This window comes from Gallus gallus, chromosome 1 (assembly GCF_016699485.2).
Source record: "Gallus gallus isolate bGalGal1 chromosome 1, bGalGal1.mat.broiler.GRCg7b, whole genome shotgun sequence".
NCBI classification, from domain to species: domain Eukaryota; kingdom Metazoa; phylum Chordata; class Aves; order Galliformes; family Phasianidae; genus Gallus; species Gallus gallus.
Window position 1 is genome coordinate 102,576,759 of NC_052532.1, and position 17,135 is coordinate 102,593,893.

The following is a 17,135-nucleotide window of genomic DNA, read 5'->3' on the forward strand; positions in this document are numbered from 1 at the left end:
CTTCAGCTTTCCCGTCTCTTGCTGAGGATGTGTCCCCCTGCATCTCTGGTTTATTATTGTAATTTTTCAACAAGATCGAATAGTTAATGGTAGTTGTTTCAGTTAACTTAGTCCACTTTCACCACCCAGCAGCTCAGGCTGCCCAGGGCCCCATCCAACCCGGCCTTGTGCACCTCCAAGGATGGGGCACCACAGCTTCTCTGGGCAGCTGTGCCAGCACCTCACTGCTGTGAATAATTTCTTCCTTACATTTAACCTTAATCTACCCTCTTTATTGTCTTTCTTTCTAGCATTAAAGTGGGCAAAGCGTGGATGATACAGATAACAGCAAATAAAGGACTGCTAGAAATTCATATTACTGAAAGTCTGGGAATAAAAGATGTGAGTTCTCCCCAAAGAAAAAAGAGACATCATAATGAAAAAATCCAGAAATTACAGGAGCTGCAAATGTAAGCTAAGAACACTGTTAGAGAAAATGCCACTAGGATACAAATGCAAACTTTATTCTTTGATGTCCAGATATGTACAATTCAAAGCCCTGAGAAATTACAGCCCTGAGTAATTTGATATTATTGATACATTTTAATTATATCTGAGTTTAATTCAGTCACACATGGACTTCTCCAGGATGCATTAAAATGTGTATTCATCTGAACATAGCCCATTCCACCATAAAAAGATAATCCTAAAGGAGTTCATGATAACATTTTTTCTCTTCTTGGAGTCCTCCTTCTAGTTCCAGTTCTCACTGTTGTCCAGGAACACACCTTTTCATTTCCTTAAATAAGTAGAAGGAACCTGTTTTACCTAGAATGTAGCTTTTTAAGCAGCCTTCTCCATCACTGCTGTCTCCTTCTTCAGCTTTGAGCAAAGGAGCTTCAAAGCTCATGTTCAGAGCCATTCCTTCAGCCTTTTTGCTGGCACTGCCTCCAAGCTGCCCTCCAAGGTCTGTGCAGCCTATTGCTCTGTCAACATCCTCCTGAATTCCATGCTGACAGTTTTGACATGGGTGGGAAAGGACCACAAGAAGCTCAGCTGTTTCTCTTGTGCTCCTTCAGCTCTGGAGGTCCTGGCTCTACTTCCTCAAATCCCTCTGGAAAGTAGGTCACCCAGAACACTCTCCTTGTGCAGCAGCTTCAGAAGGCAGCGTCACCACCGCGTGGACCAGAGACGCAGTGATGATGAAAGGGAGGGCACTGTTTATCAGTGTTTGAAGCTGTTGCTAGGGTTTAATGACCTTTGAATCAGAAAAGGCAGACAGAGCTGAGCAATCATGTTCTGGCTCCTCTGTGGCTTGCCAATAGGATTTCGGTATCACAGGCGATCGGCACTATGACAGGCTTACTTAAAGAGTAACTTGAGCAAAAGTTTGGTGCCCCCAACACAAAACTGATTTCCTGTAAATGCAAACCAGTTGCCATTAAGATCCAGAACTGGACATGTTGCCATGCCATAGGCTGTTCTGAAGGGTTGGAGGAGGAAAAGAGAGTCCACAAAATTTTCAAATGTTCATCTCAAATTGTGCTTCAGGCATTTCTGCAGCAGTGTGACAAAAACTGATAAAGCATAGGATACCTTTTGGTAAATGAAAAAATGAAACATCACATTTTAAAGAACTTTTATTCAAACCTTTTTATCTAATCAATATCAATGTCACAGTTACCATTAAAGTACTAAAAGTGTATTAAGAATAAAAGTTTTCAGTTGCCTTTTATTGCAAAGCCTAATTAAAGCAGTCTTGGAATTTTCAGCTCAGAAAACTCATTAGACAAGAAAATAAACAGTTTATATCAAAGAGTAGAAAAAGATGAGTGTGGAAGTCTGAAGAGAAAAGCAGTTAATTAAAAGAGAATTGTGCTGCATCTAGACTGTTATTCCCTTTTCCAGCGACCTACATGTTAAACTCCTGTAGTTACTCATACACAGACTCTTTTTGAAGGTAATACTTCTGTCATTGAATAGTTATAATTAAATCTGGTGTTCCCACCTCTCTCATTGTCTGCTTATTTTCTAATAAAGACTAAATTTTGATCCACTGCTATGTCTGATAGATGTCATTAAGAGTTTTAGCCACTATCTCCAATAAAATTGGGAAAGTTATGGTTCTAATTGGTGTTAGACTAAGCTCACTGTCTCTTTGATGTCCACAAGTTTTGGACCAGCGTCTATCGCTTGTATGAATATAATACCTTCTTTTGGCCAGGCATATCTCAGATTGTATCACAGCAGTCAGGAAAACTGACCACCAATGTCAATTTGGATATTTATGTTTCTGTGTATGCTGGTCAACTAGAAGAACTTGAGGAATCTAAAAAAATACCTGGGATACTTTACAAGACTGAATGCTCTTAATGACTTTGAAGGTCTTTTTTTCATGTTCTTGCAGAGTTAGAGCTTTGTCTCAAGACAAGAGGCATTTGTCTCTTCCATGTGCTATCATTCTGTGCTGTACATGTGCTATCATTCTGTGCTGTACTTGAGTTCATAACAACAGCAACAGTTGTTGCAAGATGCAAAAACAAGTTTGGGGAGTGAAATTTAGAGGAGCAAGGAGTGAGCAAGGCAGAGAAGACAGAGCTTTGGTGGAGCCTCAGACCATGGCAGTGGCACCAGACTGCCTCACAATAATCATCGGACTGGACATGCCTGAGCACAGACGTGCATGCAGAGCCCTAATCAGGAATCAGAGCCTAATTGACAGCTTTTATGCTAAATTACCCATGCATATTGTTCATAGTGACTTTAGAATTTTATTTCTTCTTCAACCTAAAATCATGTAATGACTGGTGCTTTCATGAACTTAACATAATCCCTTACAAACCAGGTAATTTTGTGAGTAGCAAAATGAGCATAATCTGGTTGCCTACAGATTTGTAATTGAGTTCCCATGTGGCCCTGTAATATTTAATAAGAGCAGAAATCCAATTACCATCCTTCCCACATGTGGGAATTTGAATTAGGCCTTTCCTAATCTGCTCATTGTTTTCACAAAAACGACAGGAGCTTCCCATCCTTGAGATATTCCACTGTCAATGAGGATTCAAAGACATCCATGACTTCAAGTCATCAGAGAGGAAACCAGAAGATATGCACACAGACATGCACGTTTCCAGTGTGGCTGTTTATAGCTCATCTCCTTAGGAGTTTAAGTTTCCAATTTATAGTCAAATCAAGTAAAAATGCATTTAAAAAAAAAAAAATGTGTTAAAAATTAAGATTTTTGTGTTATATAATCAGGCCAGAAACAATCTCAGGATCTAACCTCACTGACACAGAGCCTCCCTCCTCTTCCCCATGGAAGCTGGCAATGTCCCTGGAGCAGGGGATCTGAGAGATAAAAATAACCTAGGATCCAACACCCACAGAAGTTTGTTTTTCTCAGAACTGCTTTTGCTGAGGTGCTCCAGTGGCAGTTTCAGTCTTCTCCTTACAGCCACAGCCAAAATCGATCGCATTGTTAATGAGGCATGAGGGCCTGATCTAGTCACGTGAGCACAGAATACGTGGACAAGCACCCAAAACTTACATAGGTTCAGTGGGGTAAATGAAGATGTTTCCAATTATACACCTGCAACAAAGAGAAGACTAGAATGTGGAAGACGGAAATATTTCATTTCAGTGGTTTGCACAAAGAATTATTGACTTTCAACTGTCTTCATGAGTGCTTAAATGAAAATATTAACCCTCATTGTCTGAGGAAAATCAGGAGTTAACAACCACATATTTCCTTGCTGGAAATTCACATAAATTTTTCTGAGAATATGTGCAGAACTTAAGAACAGTATAAATTTCTATCTTCCCTAATTTGGCTAGAACTTGTCCCTAGTTTTAGAGGTCTGCAACTGTTCCACTACAGTTGAGCCTACAGTAGTCAACTGTGATATAGAAAGTCCATGAAGAACAGTTGTGGATGAAAAAGTAACACGAAGAAGAGTAAGTAAGAAGTAGTTCACCACAGTAAACTCCCTCTCCAGTTTAGATCTCTGAAGATACCAGCATGAGCTCTCTCTCACACAACATACCCTTGACTTCTTTAAGTGTGCTGTCACTACTAAACAATTGTTTGCATTTATTATTACTCAGTTCAAAACCTGATGCCAAGTTGTCTGAGGGAAGGAAAGTACATGGTTGCTTTTTTTTTAACCCTCCCTTTGATTGGACTTTTCTGTTTTCCTTGGTTTTTCTCTCTCTCTCTCTCTCTCTCTCTCTTTTTTTTTTTTTAAGCTCTGTTCTAAGAAAAGGAAAGCAGGGGATTTACTCAAGACGGTTAGTTATGAGTCACCTTCATGACTTATAAAGGGTCTCAAGTTGTTTGGAACGGGCTTTCTTCACCTAACTCGTGCTGCAGGGATATCGGGCGACCAGCCAGACCAGCAGACCTCTGCGGCAACTGCTGATGCCTCAATGGCTTTTTTTTTTCATTTTTGTTTGCCTTATTTCTCTCTCTTTCTCTCTCAGAAAAAAAAAAAAAAAAAAAAATACAGCCCAGGCTAAGTGATCATGGTTAACATGTGAGATGGAACAAAGGAAGTCTGTGGCCTTCTTGCTGCATTGGTTTTGCTTGCATCTCTGTGTAAAGAAACTGCCTCGTAGCAGGTAGGTTTTTCAGTTTGGTTCTTTGGCTTCTTTGTTTACTTTTGTGTGCGCTTTTTTTTTTTTTTTTTTTTTTTTTTTAATGAGAAGATCGTATGCTAGAGGAGATGGGAGCAGACCCAGGGAAGGGGCCCTAGGACAGGGTTTAGAGACAGCTAAACTTCAAATGTTTACACTCGTACAGAAATACTCAGGCAGACATCCTTACAGAGGTACGCCTTCGGCCATCCAGAATCACACATGGACAGTCAGCCTCCAGTGAATATAGAACAGTCCCCTTGCTGTCTCTGAACTTCTGCAGGTAGCTACACCTCACAAAGCTCAGAGAGCAGTGCACATGAGAAAAGTAGAGCTAGGAGACCGTGGGGAATGCATGCTGCTTTTTAATTCCTGCACTCCTCCTTTATTCATTTTGAGATGGATAGTTTAGAAGATCAGGCAATGGGGAATACCAATTCTACAACGTTTCAGCTGTCTCTTTGGAAGAAGTTTATGGCTAACCTGCAGCTATTCTCTTGCCTACAGCTTTCCAGAGAGATGTTGAAGTGGGAAATAGTAACTGTACTGACTACTTTGACTTACTTAATTTTGGCCACATAGATACTTTTGGACACAGGCCCCAATTTCATAAATAAGCAACAGAGAAATGCCATCTTTAAAATATACCTTTGGACTTGCATCATTTAGGCATGGTTTGTTTTCATTCTATCTAAAATATAACTGTGGGCTTTTCTATACTTTCCTGAAATGCACCAGCATACTGACAAAGCAGCACTCTGTGCTGAGCGTTAATACCTGCCTGGTGGAAACTCTGAGATTTTATTTAGTCATACAAATTTGCTCTGTACTCAAATTTGGCAGCTGGTATCTAACATTAATCATTTATTTTATTACTTCTCAATATGGCAATCTTTAATTTATTGAAGAGCCAACAAAACAGTTGAAGTGTATTCCAGAATTTTTAGCTACTTAGTCCACAGTGTGAAATAAATCTAATAGGAACATTTTAATTTAGAGATACATTTTCAGCAGTGAAACGTCTGTTCTACCTACATATACATCTTTGTTGCTCTTCTTCCAGTATCTTACGCAAGAGGTTTATTTTCTATATTCTGATTGTTTTAAAAAGAAATGTTTTATTTTCTGACAAATTAGAGGTGAAGTACTTCTGAAAATGTATATAGAATACTTGCAAATGGATGTGTGGTGTACTGTTTATTTGTAATGGCCCTTTGAAGGTAATGAAAAGAATTAGAGTATGTGCTAATTATATTAATTGCCAAACCTGATTTTTGCTATTCAGGGGCAACACCATCTCTGAAACCGGTACATTTCATTTTGGTTGTATTTTTTACAAAAGGTACTTTTTCATGGCTACAAAGGAAGACATATCCAAAAGTCACCCTTTTCTACCATAGCGAATTTTAGTTTTGAGAAATTAAAAGAAATAGATACCTTAGGGTAATCTGTCGTGCCCTAAGAAAGATGTAATACAGGTGAATCGTGCTGCCCTCTGGCCAATGCCCACTTCTCTCTGTTTCTCCGCTGAATGTTAAGGATGATACATAGACAGATAGCACAGGCCAAATACTAACTTTTATGTAGTTGCAGCCAGGTAGCATGAGTCTCAGTCCATGTATCCTACAAAGTTGTTCACACAATCTCGAAGCTCATTCAAGTTTTTTTCTCACAGAATCAGGCCTTCAGTTACTTTTCAGTAGGTAATCTGGCATTGTGCTTGCGAGCTATGTCTGGTATATGTGGAGGTGAATAGACCTAACATACCAGCGCTCACCAGTTCTGTTTTAAGGCCTACTGTCATCAGTGTTGGTCTCTATTCTTTAACTTCAAAGCATTAGGATCAAGAGTCTATCACAGTTTGATTCCTCCAACAGGGCTGTGAATATACACACTCGTGCATGTTCATGGCAGATCTCTGGCCTTGGTGAATAGCCTTTTGTCCCCCATATCCTCCCACTAAATGGAGGTAATTGAACAACCTGAACACCTTCAGATGAGGCTCCCCACAAGAAAGACTTCTAAATTCTTTTTTGTTGTTTAGAGAACATTTTATCCTTTCAGAAATGGCTATCAAACACTGCAGAGTTCAAGTTACTTTCCTAATCCTGTTTGTACAAATACTTTATATTGGGAAGTACTACCAAAGCTGGCATGTATTCTTGCTGCCAGTCCAGAGACAAAAGGTTGTTTTATGACATATTCATGCTAAAGGATCCCCTTTAGCTGTCTGGTAAATAAATGCCAATTTGGTCACTTGGATTTGCATGCCAAAGTTGGTTAGTAATCATATAGCCAGACTTAAAGACTAGATGTTTGTAGTCCATCAGTGGCCCAGTGCAAGTCCGTTCAAACCCTTGAGGTAAAAGTGATGTTCAAATGGAAAGTTGTGGAAATGAACACTGGTAGAACTTATATTAAGTAGTTCGAACTGTACTTGTGATACTTCTTCTGAAAGGAATCTGCACTGATTAACTACATGTAATTTACTGATGAAAGAAATGCATCAGTTATAGAACAATGAGCTACGTACATTTGAGAGACATTTAAGTGCCTCAATAACTCATAGAAAAAAAAAAAAGAAGTACATGACATGAAAAGAAAGCTATGAGTGTGATGTCCATTATCACATATTCTGGAAGATATTGAAAAAGGCTGTTTTATGCATTAGTCTCTGTACAGTTACTAGTCAGTTTTTTTTTCCCACAATGCCACAAATCTCAGGAAAGACTCAATCAGTTGCCTTGCAACAGAAATGGAGATAAGTATTGTTACATACTAATGATACTGAAAAGCCAGAAAAGAAATTAAAAACACATACATATGTGTATACAAGAGCAGAGAAAATCTTGCAAATGCTTACTATTTTTGCTCTTGCTTTTATTGCTTCTAGTTAAAACTATGACAACCAAATATTCAGTTTATTCCAGCTGCCCCATAAGCACCTCAGAAAGTACTAGTACACTTCGTGAAGATATCTTAGCAGCAACTGACCTTCAGGAGAAAGGAACTGTAAGAAAAAAAATTTCAATCTGAAGGAAAATGGGAGGAGAATCAAGAATGGACAAGCACAAAAAGTCAAGGTGGAACATTTTCATGTGTCTCCAAGTGTCAAACAAGAATAAAATAATCAATAATAACCTAAGAGATCAATTTTGATATGGACAGAAACTGTGGAGTAGCAATGTGAGGCTTGAAAATGAAATTAAAACACATTTATTGTTCTGAGGTCACTAGAGCAGGTGAAGGAACAGAAAAGTAGATGAGTAAATGGGAGCTGATGACCAAAGAGATTAGCAGATATGATAGGAAGAATGTACATGTTACTTTGATGCTAGCAACTGAAGAAAGAGAGAGTGATGGAGAGAAGGAGAGAGAAAAAAACGCCAGATCTTGTGAACTTTTTCAACTTTTTTTTTTTTTTTTTTTTTTTTTTTTTTTTGTAGCGTAATGTAATGTAGCAAGGTTAGCAATAGGGAATTTTATTTAATTGCGTTAAAGCATGAGTAGGTGATCATCATTTCCACTGACAGTACAGCCACATTTTTAGAAGTCAGGCAGCAATATATATGAATTTTTTCATGTAATGGAAATCAGACAGCTATACAAAAGGCTGTTACAAAGGTTCAGCAAGAGGAAACACACGCCATTTCTCACCACTTCCTGATAAAGCATGATTCTTTTTTTTCCTTTAGCACATAGAAGCAGAACAGTTTGCAGCTTTAGAGAAGCTACGCAGCTTTTAAATTCAAAATTAAAATGTTAGGGTGCCAGTTTAGGCAAAACTGTTGCATTACTTAAATTCAGGACCTTGGAGTTGGAAAGCACCAAAGACAAAGGCTTGGCAGCGGCTATGGCAAACCACTTACCCACCTTTCCTAGAAGAGCAGGCTCTCAGGAGTAATGCTAAAATGGATTGCTCTCTGAAGTCTCTTGCTTTCTTCAGCACTCAACAGTTAGAAGTAGGCAAGTGCAAATACATCACTCTTTCAGCTTCTTTAGAGAAACAATTAACATATCTATTGAAGTGATCAATTTCAAAAATACTCCTTCTCCAAGACTGAATGTGGTAAAAAGCAGAATGAAGAGGAAAGTGCCATCAACCACAAAGAGATGCTGCAAACCACAGATAAAATATTCTCTTTTTTTAGCACAATCTGTATGAGTTTCTAGTAAAGTCTTAAGAGATATGTAAGAATTAGGTTTTGGAAAGTGTGGTGTAAATAACAGTAATGTGGAATAGTCTTAGGATAATGTATATTTCAAATGTGATAAATAATCTTTGGGCAATAGACTTTGAAGTCATAGAAACTTCATGTAGCAAAGTTTCTGCCCACTCAATGAAGTCAAATGCAGTGTTCCCACTAGAGAAATAGGGATAGGTTGGAAAGGATCTCTAAAGATCATCATATCCAAAGCACTGCTTGAACAGGTTCAATCCACAAAGAATTCAGATAAGTCAATGGCTTTATTGAGAGAATTAATTTGATTGCTTTCTTCAGCAACAAGAAAGTAAGGAAGGAAGGAAGGAAGGAAGGAAGGGAGGAAGGGAGGAAGGGAGGAAGGGAGGAAGGGAGGAAGGGAGGAAGGGAGGAAGGGAGGAAGAGAGGAAGGGAGGAAGGGAGGAAGGGAGGAAGGGAGGAAGGGAGGAAGGGAGGAAGGAAGGAAGGAAGGAAGGAAGGAAGGAAGGAAGGAAGGAAGGAAGGAAGGAAGGAAGGAAGGAAGGAAGGAAGGAAGGAAGGAAGGAAGGAAGGAAGGAAGGAAGGAAGGAAGGAAGGAAGGAAGGAAGGAAGGAAGGAAGGAAGGGAGGAAGGAAGGGCGGAAGAAAGGAAGGAAGGGAGGAAGGAAAAGGGAAAGGGAGAGGGAGAGGGAGAGGGAAAAAAAGGAAAAGAAAAAGAAAAAGAAGAAAAAGAAAAAGAAAAAGGAAGAGAAAAAGGAAAAGGAAAAGAAGGAAAAAAAAGGAAAAAAAAAAAGGAAAAAAGGAAAAAATAAGAAAAAGGAAAAGAAAAAGAAGAAAAATAGAAGAAGAAAGATTTTTTGTTAGGTACCATAGCTTGCATCTCCCATCCTCCTCCTTGACCTGCACCCCTCAGCTTTACACTCATATTGCTCATGCACATACACCATTTATGAGTACTGATGTATGGGTTTAGATACAGTTCTCTTCATTGCCCACAAATGCAAATGCAATCCCACAGGTCTCAGTGTCTAATTTCAGTAGAGTTTAGCCTCAATACTCAACAGAGCTCTGAATCATCATTTTATACTTGAGGTTTGGAAATTTCTAAACCACTTTTTTATGCCTAACAAAATTTTACATTCATCTTGGAATTTTTGTTTGCCACTTACATATCACAACTCTGTACTTCGCTGGTTTCATTTAGAGTGGCACAAAGATAGTGGTAATTTCCCTAAAATCTCTAAATTACATCACAGTCTTACTATGACATTTTAACTTCCTCTTAAAACATGTGTTAGTAAGAGTAGGGAAGTTCTAAATATACATAAGTTTCTTTGAATTTACATACCAAAAAAGTCTCCGAAATTATATATCCTGCCTCATTTCCCATGCAGGTTTTCGTATCACTTGTTGTTTAAACAATACTAAATAGTTCTTTAAGTGTTTACTGGGAGAAGAGAAAGTAGAAAGCACATAAGATTCAGCTACACCTGACCTCTGCCCCAGAGCTGATATTTTAGGATAGAAAGAGGAACATATATTTCAATCAAGATATATTTAGCAGAGAACTAACTGGATTTTACTTAGGCCATTTTAAACACGCTTGGAATTACTATCTCAACTATTCAACCCCTAATACTGATGGAAGTAACTGAAAACTGTAAAAAAAATCAGATAGTTAGCTATATAATGAGGATCCTCTAACCTTTATTCTGTTGAGTGCATTTCTACCTCATTATGTAAGTCCTTTGCAGTTTTAAAAATATTTTATAGTATTACTAATGTATTTTCCTCTTTGGTTTTTAAGAGAGGGATCATAATATGCTGAAAGAAATAAAAAAAAAAATTTCAACTTCAGTAAAAAAAATATCCATACTTATTAATTTTATGGCCAAAGGCTCAGATGAAGAAGAGATTAGCAAGCAGTGTAGATTTGTGGTCATTAATCTCGTTCTAGCCTCCTGTAACAAGGACGTAGGAGCCCTGCCTAAGGATCCTACACGAGCAACTGAACCTATCCAAGAGGTTTTCTGTTTTCTCTCTACAGACTACTCACTTTTCCATAATCCAAAGGAACACTTGCTGCATAATCACAAACACTGCATACTGAGGAAACTATGATTATTTCTTATCTGTGTTTCTCATATCATGTTTAAAGGTCAGCTCTTCTGATAGGTATTTTGTCTAATTAAGTAAAAATAAAATCAGGCAATTTGTGTTTGTTAGCACACTTATTTGGGGTTCTTGATATTTTGAGTATCTCAGACTGTATGAACTGGCACATAAATGGATACAAAACTGGGTTAGACTGTGCTACAGTTTATATTCCTTCTGTTCAACGAAAATAAAGCAGTACAAAAAATGTGTTTAAGAGAAGGATGGAAGTAAAAGTCCTTCAAGAAAAAATAGTACTACTACCTCTCTTACAAAAATAACTTGAAAACAATTGCAGGCTTGAAGTTTTCTAAATATACAGCAGATAGTTCTTTTGCATTTAACTAACTACAGATTTTATCATTTTCTTCTGATGTCTGTACTCTTTATGACATAATTTTTAGATAAATTTCTTTTTCTCTTTTTTATTCTATAGGTATCTCAAGGGGGAAAAAAAACAGAGGTTTCAGTTCTGTATGTCTCAGACTCCAGTCTCTAGAGTTCTTCTGTAGGCTGTATGTTGTTAATGCTAATCGTGATAGGGGTTTTTACCTCTGAATGACTCCTACATGTTAGCATTAACACTGTACCATGCCTCTCATCAGAACTCACAAGGAACAAACTGCTGCTGTGGGAGGAGGACAGAAATCATGAATCAGTCAATGCCACGCTGAGAAGACCTCCATGTGACATGTAAAAAGATGGCTTGTTCTGCAAACAGACGCACTTGGTAGAATGTGGTCTAAGTTAAGGGCACTGGGAAAAAGCAGCTTCATGTATCAGTAAATCCTTAGTAGGACATAGAATCTGTAATATTCTTAGCTCAGCAACTTGGTTGTCTTCTTTTTTTCTAACTGCTTTTCAGGTCTTCTGGCTTTACTTCTTGCGTAAATGTTTCATTACATTATTTCATTTAAGAAAGTGATTAATTAAAATTTTGGCATGCATAAGTGTGCATTCTTTTCTATAATTTCATTATATTTAAGACAAAAACTAACAAAAAAATGCTTCTCTGAGATTGTAACTTTAGTTAACACATTTATCGTTAAGAGAAAATGAAAATATATTAATTTTACTCTGAAATTAGAGTACTTTCCAAAATTTTACAAAAATCTCAGGATATTCCCAAGAGATAGGTAAATACTGTTATAACTGTTTTGTGGAAGGTCAAAATAGATAGATAGTAAATACTCATAAAAATTGAGACAGCGAGGCTTTGAAATATTTGATCTTACGCTCTAATTAAAACTGCTTAATGAGTAGTCATGGGCGAACATAAGGAGAAAATAAAGACCCAAAGGATAGATTATTAAGTAAGAAAAGAAACAAGGTCAACGTCTGTGCTCTTCCAATATGTATATCCTGTCTACAGTGTTTTGACTGTGAACCCCCAGAGCACCTTGGTTACAGAGCACCTTGAGACCACAAACACTTATGAATCAATGGCCTCATCTATAAAACAGTCTCACATATCAACAGTCTCACTGAATACCACTTTTCCACTCAGGTAGGACTGCTGCAGGGCATGACTCTTCCAAAACAGGTTGTGAGATCAGAAGCTCCACTGGGAACATAAGCAATAAGAGGTTGTGCCCACCTGAACACAAGAGCCAGCTCACTCCTTCCAAAGTCAGAGCCAAAAAATAAAAAAAAACATATTTCTATTAATTTCACTGGATAATTAACTCTGAAAGTGGGAAGGAAATTATGGTGGGAGAGAAGAGTCAATGGAAATTCTCATTTTTTTGAGCCTAGGGTGAAATGGCACAGCACAGCCTGATTCCACTGCCAACTTGAGGCAAAGTTTGGAGGTATCAGTTCTCTTTGTGAAGTTGAGGTGGTCCTGAGACCCTAGAAGTGGGCAGCCATTCCCATGTTAGCAGCTCACTGCTGTTCTTCTTCTTGGCAGCACTGTTGCCAGAGGGCTGGCAGCAGGTCCCAAGCTGCCCTGGTACAGCTGCACTACATGGTGGCAAAGAAGAGTCCTGGCTGAACCATGGGCTTGGAAAGTCTCTTTTAACACAAAGACTTCTGTGAAATGAAGAAAACTGAAGATATTATTGAGTTTATCTCTGTAAGCTAAATTCTCACATGGGTTGTACAGATTAAAAAGGAGCATTAATTAAGTGATGATGTTTATTATATACTCCCAAAAGGAAAATATTACTCGATACACTCCTTGGATCCTCACTCTATTCAGTAAGTCTCATTTACTGTGTGGCATCAGTAAGGGATTTTTGTCTCTTCTTCAGAGCCTTAAAGCAACAACGGAGCTCTGTACATGGCATACACTACTGACCTCAGTGATCATGAGTTGCATGCTACTCAAATAATGACATCCTCATTTCACCCCATCTATTCACTCTCCAACCTGCATTCCCCATTTCTGTCCTATATACACTCATGGCAATAGAAGTTATGCTTCCAAGGAAGAGAATGGGTCTCGATTCTCACTGTCATGCTGTAAAAATCATATGCATGTTCTCATACATTTTCTCCCTTTAAAATGTAAATGAAAAGTGACTTGTGAACTTAAGAAATAAATAGCACATAAAAATATGGTTATTTTACCATTTATATGTTTTTTTCTGCATATCTAATTCCCCATAAAAATGTATGTATTAATTTGTAGGTATTATTTTAGCAAATATAAAAATACAGACATTCTCCATACTCTGAAAAAAATGTTAATGCTGTCCATGACTGGGGTTAAATCTTACTAAAGATTACAGCATGACAGCATTACCATTTTCACATGGTTGGTGTTCTTCAAGAAATATCCACTGCCAATTCTTCCTGCTGAATGTCTCTTTGGTATTGAATTCCTGTGTCTGGATTCCTTACAAAAAAAAAAGAAGTAATAATAAAATAAATACAGCTACACAAGCAAGTTCAGATATTAAAAAGGACTGTGATAAACTGAGTTGTATAGCATTAGCTTAGTTACCAAACAACAGTAAGAGATGGCCACTTGCTAGTATCAGCTTTTGCTTGTGTATGTTGGCCTAAATCTCCCTGCCTGCCCTTTTCTCTAAAATCTGTATTTTGCATTATGATGTGTTCCTAGAGTCTTTCTTACCTCTAGGTCAGAAAGAATCATAGAGTCATTAAGGTTAGAAAAGACCTCTACTATCATCAAGTCCAGCCACCAAATCCAACCCCACCATGCCCATTAACCATGTCCCTCAGTTCCTGAACATTTCTAGGGACAGTGACACCCCCACCTCCCTGGCCAGCCTGTTCCAGTGCCTCACTGCTCTTTTTGAGAATAAATTTTTTGTAACATCCAGCCGGAACCTATCCTCGTACAACTTCAAGCCATTCCCTATTGTCCAATTGCTGTTACCTGGTAGAAGAGGCTGACCCCCACCTCACTACAACCTCTTTCGAGGTGACTGTGGAGAGTGGTAAGGCCTACCCTGATCCTTCTCTCCTCCAGACTGAACAATCTCAGTTCCCTCAGCTGCTCCCTATACTGACTTGTGCTCCAGAGCTTCATTCACAGCTTCATTGCCCTACTCTGGACATGCTCTGTGAAATAATAATCCTATGAGGAGAGGCTGAGGGAGCTGGGGCTGTTTAGTCTGGGGAAGAGGAGGCTGAGGGGACACCTTATTACTCTCTTCCAGTACCTGAAAGGTGTTTACAGTGAGAGTGGGGTAGGTCTCTTCTCACTGGTGGCAGGTGACAAGATGAGGGGAAATGGCCTCAAGTTACGCCAAGGTAAGTCTAGATTGGACGTTAGGAAACACTTCTTTACAGAAAGGATGGTTAAACACTGAAATAGGCTCCCCAGGGAGGTGGTTGAGTCACTGTCCCTGGATGTGTTTAAGAGCTGTTTGGATGTGGTTCTCGGAGATATGATTTAGCAGAGGGTTGTTAGAATTAGGGTACTATGGTTAGGCTGCGGTTGGACTTGATGATCTTTGAGGCCCTTTCCAACCTGAGTAATTCTATGATTCTTCAGTGTCTCAGTGTCTTTCTTGTAGATGGAACCAGTTTTCTTTTGCAAAATGAATATATAAAGAACTACATCTTTAAACCTGATAAGAATTTAATAAAAGGGAGGAGATCAGGAGGGGATTTTGCTTAATCTTGTAGTCTCTTTTGTCCATATACCCTCCTCCAATCCCTGTAGTTTCTGGAAATTATAGCATTCAGTAAAGGAAAACAATAATTTCTACTTTCTTGTCTCTTTCTAAACAGACCTACTGTCTCTTTGGGTTACTTCCAGTGTAGATGATGAAGAAAATCTTCACAGTATGCAGGACAGATCAAGAATTCACCCTCAACTAGAGCTCTCCAAGATCCAACCTCATTTAGTTATTTTACATTACCAATATTTATATACTACATCCTCTGCTTCCTGATAAATGCTGTCACCACAATTTCGATCATAAGAGAGAAGCAGTCACCATCTTCTATTACCCGATTCTCTTTTAACTGGTACTGTATTCTGGTGCTTTCCAAGTACATCTTCCAGCTCAACACCTTCCAAAGGAACACTTGTCTTCTGGAGTCCACCTGTGCCAAGATGTGAGCTCGTAGCAAGACCCTGCATAAGTTTGTCTTTCTACTCTTTTACACATGTACTGTGGGGAAAACACTTAAGACGTAGGATCACAGAATGGCTTAGGCTGGAAGGGAGCTCAAAGTCCACCCAGTCCCAACCCCCGCCGTGGGCAGGGCTGCCCCCCACCAGCTCAGGCTGCCCAGGGTCCCATCCAACCTTGAATGCCTCCAGAGATGGGGCACCACAGCTTCTCTGGGCAGCTGTGCCAGCACCTCACCACCCTCTGAGAATTTCCGACTAACATCTAACCTAAATCTCTCCTAACTGCATGTAAACTTCAGCTGGTAGCCCTCAACAGCTTTTTCTGTAACACAGTTCTATGCTTGACCCTTCCTTCCCTCCAGAGGGTGTCCCCACATTCCCAGCGAGCGATCTGATTTCCCGCGCCGCTGCTGCCACCTCGCGGCATGAGCTCTGTGGGCAGCGCTGAGCTGTGAAAGCTCTCTGTGAAAGTGACAGGGCCCGAGGGAACGTCATGGAGCTGCGTCAGGGGAGGGGCAGCTGGGGGTTAGGGACAGGGTCTGCACCAGAGGGCGGTGGGCATGAAACGGGCTGCCCAGGGCTGTGGGCACAGCCCCGAGCTGCAGACACCAAGGAACATATAGACAACTCTCTAAGTCATAGAGTTTGATTTCAGGTGGCTCTGTGTAGAGCCTGGAGTTGGACACAGCAATCCCTGTGGATTTTTTACAACTCAGATTATTCTATGATTACATGATTAAGCTCCTGTTAAGGTAAAAAAAAAATAATAATAATAATAACCCAAATTTCCACACTGACATCACCCTTGGGTCATGGAATCCAGGAGGAATTTTGAATGTGATTCCCAAAAACAGACCACATGGTTTATCGTTACAACTGGCTTTAAGATCCAGAATAGGACACCCAGATGAGTTCCCACTTGCATAATATCCATGTGGGTTAATCATAGTACGTAGATACTTCAAAAATAGAAAATTAAAAGCACAAATGTTGTGTTCCTCAATACACTAGCTAATGTCTGCCTTTTCAGTAGCACCAGAGCAACAGGTCCAAAGCCAAAGCATACTCAGAAGGTTAGGTTGGAAAGAAAAAATGTTTCAAGTTCAGTACAGAGATCATTCATAGTCTTAAGAAAATATATAGAATGTGGGTATATACACTTGAAGCAAACCGAATATCATTAAAAAATAAAATAAAATAAAAAAATAAAAAAATATCTAATACTATGATGAAGAATCATTGGCAATACTAAGGGGAGAGGGGGAAGCAACAAAAAGGTTTTTTAAATTATTTGAGAACAGGGACTATACATCAAAGATGTGTTGCAGTTGGCAGGAAACAGTATCAGAGGCCATAGTCTGTTAGTATATGCAGAAACTTCACATCTCACTATAAGCCAGATAATAATAGCCCTGGGCACAAAAATGCACAGGAACAATATTTTGATGCATTTCTTAGAGTTCTGCAATTTCAAGAGAAGCTACTTTCATTGTAGAATCATAGAGTGTCCTGGGTTGAGAAGGATCATAATGATCATCTAGTTTCAACCCCCCTGCTATGTGCAGGGTCATCAGCCACCAGACCAGGCTGCCCAGAGCCACATCCAGCCTGGCCTTGAATGCCTCCAGGGATGGG

At 39.1% G+C, this 17,135-nt stretch overlaps 2 long non-coding RNA genes and 1 other non-coding gene across 4 annotated transcripts; 2 read left to right on the forward strand and 1 right to left on the reverse strand.

Moving 5' to 3' along the window:
* Positions 1-487: 487 nt before the first annotated feature.
* On the reverse strand, positions 488-8,542 carry LOC121109149. Of its 2 annotated transcripts, XR_006931916.1 has the most exons (3): positions 8,485-8,542; positions 3,527-3,568; positions 488-1,575 (listed from the first exon to the last, which is right to left on the reverse strand). It is a non-coding gene; the product is annotated as an uncharacterized LOC121109149 (long non-coding RNA). The 2 variants fall into 2 exon arrangements; XR_005849684.2 differs by lacking the exon at positions 3,527-3,568.
* On the forward strand, positions 4,324-13,504 carry MIR155HG (MIR155 host gene). The gene is made up of 2 exons (NR_132108.4): positions 4,324-4,596; positions 11,382-13,504. It is a non-coding gene; the product is annotated as an MIR155 host gene (long non-coding RNA).
* MIR155 (microRNA 155) lies at positions 11,467-11,529 on the forward strand. Its single transcript, NR_031401.1, has one exon. It is a non-coding gene; the product is annotated as a microRNA 155 (primary transcript).
* Positions 13,505-17,135: the final 3,631 nt, after the last annotated feature.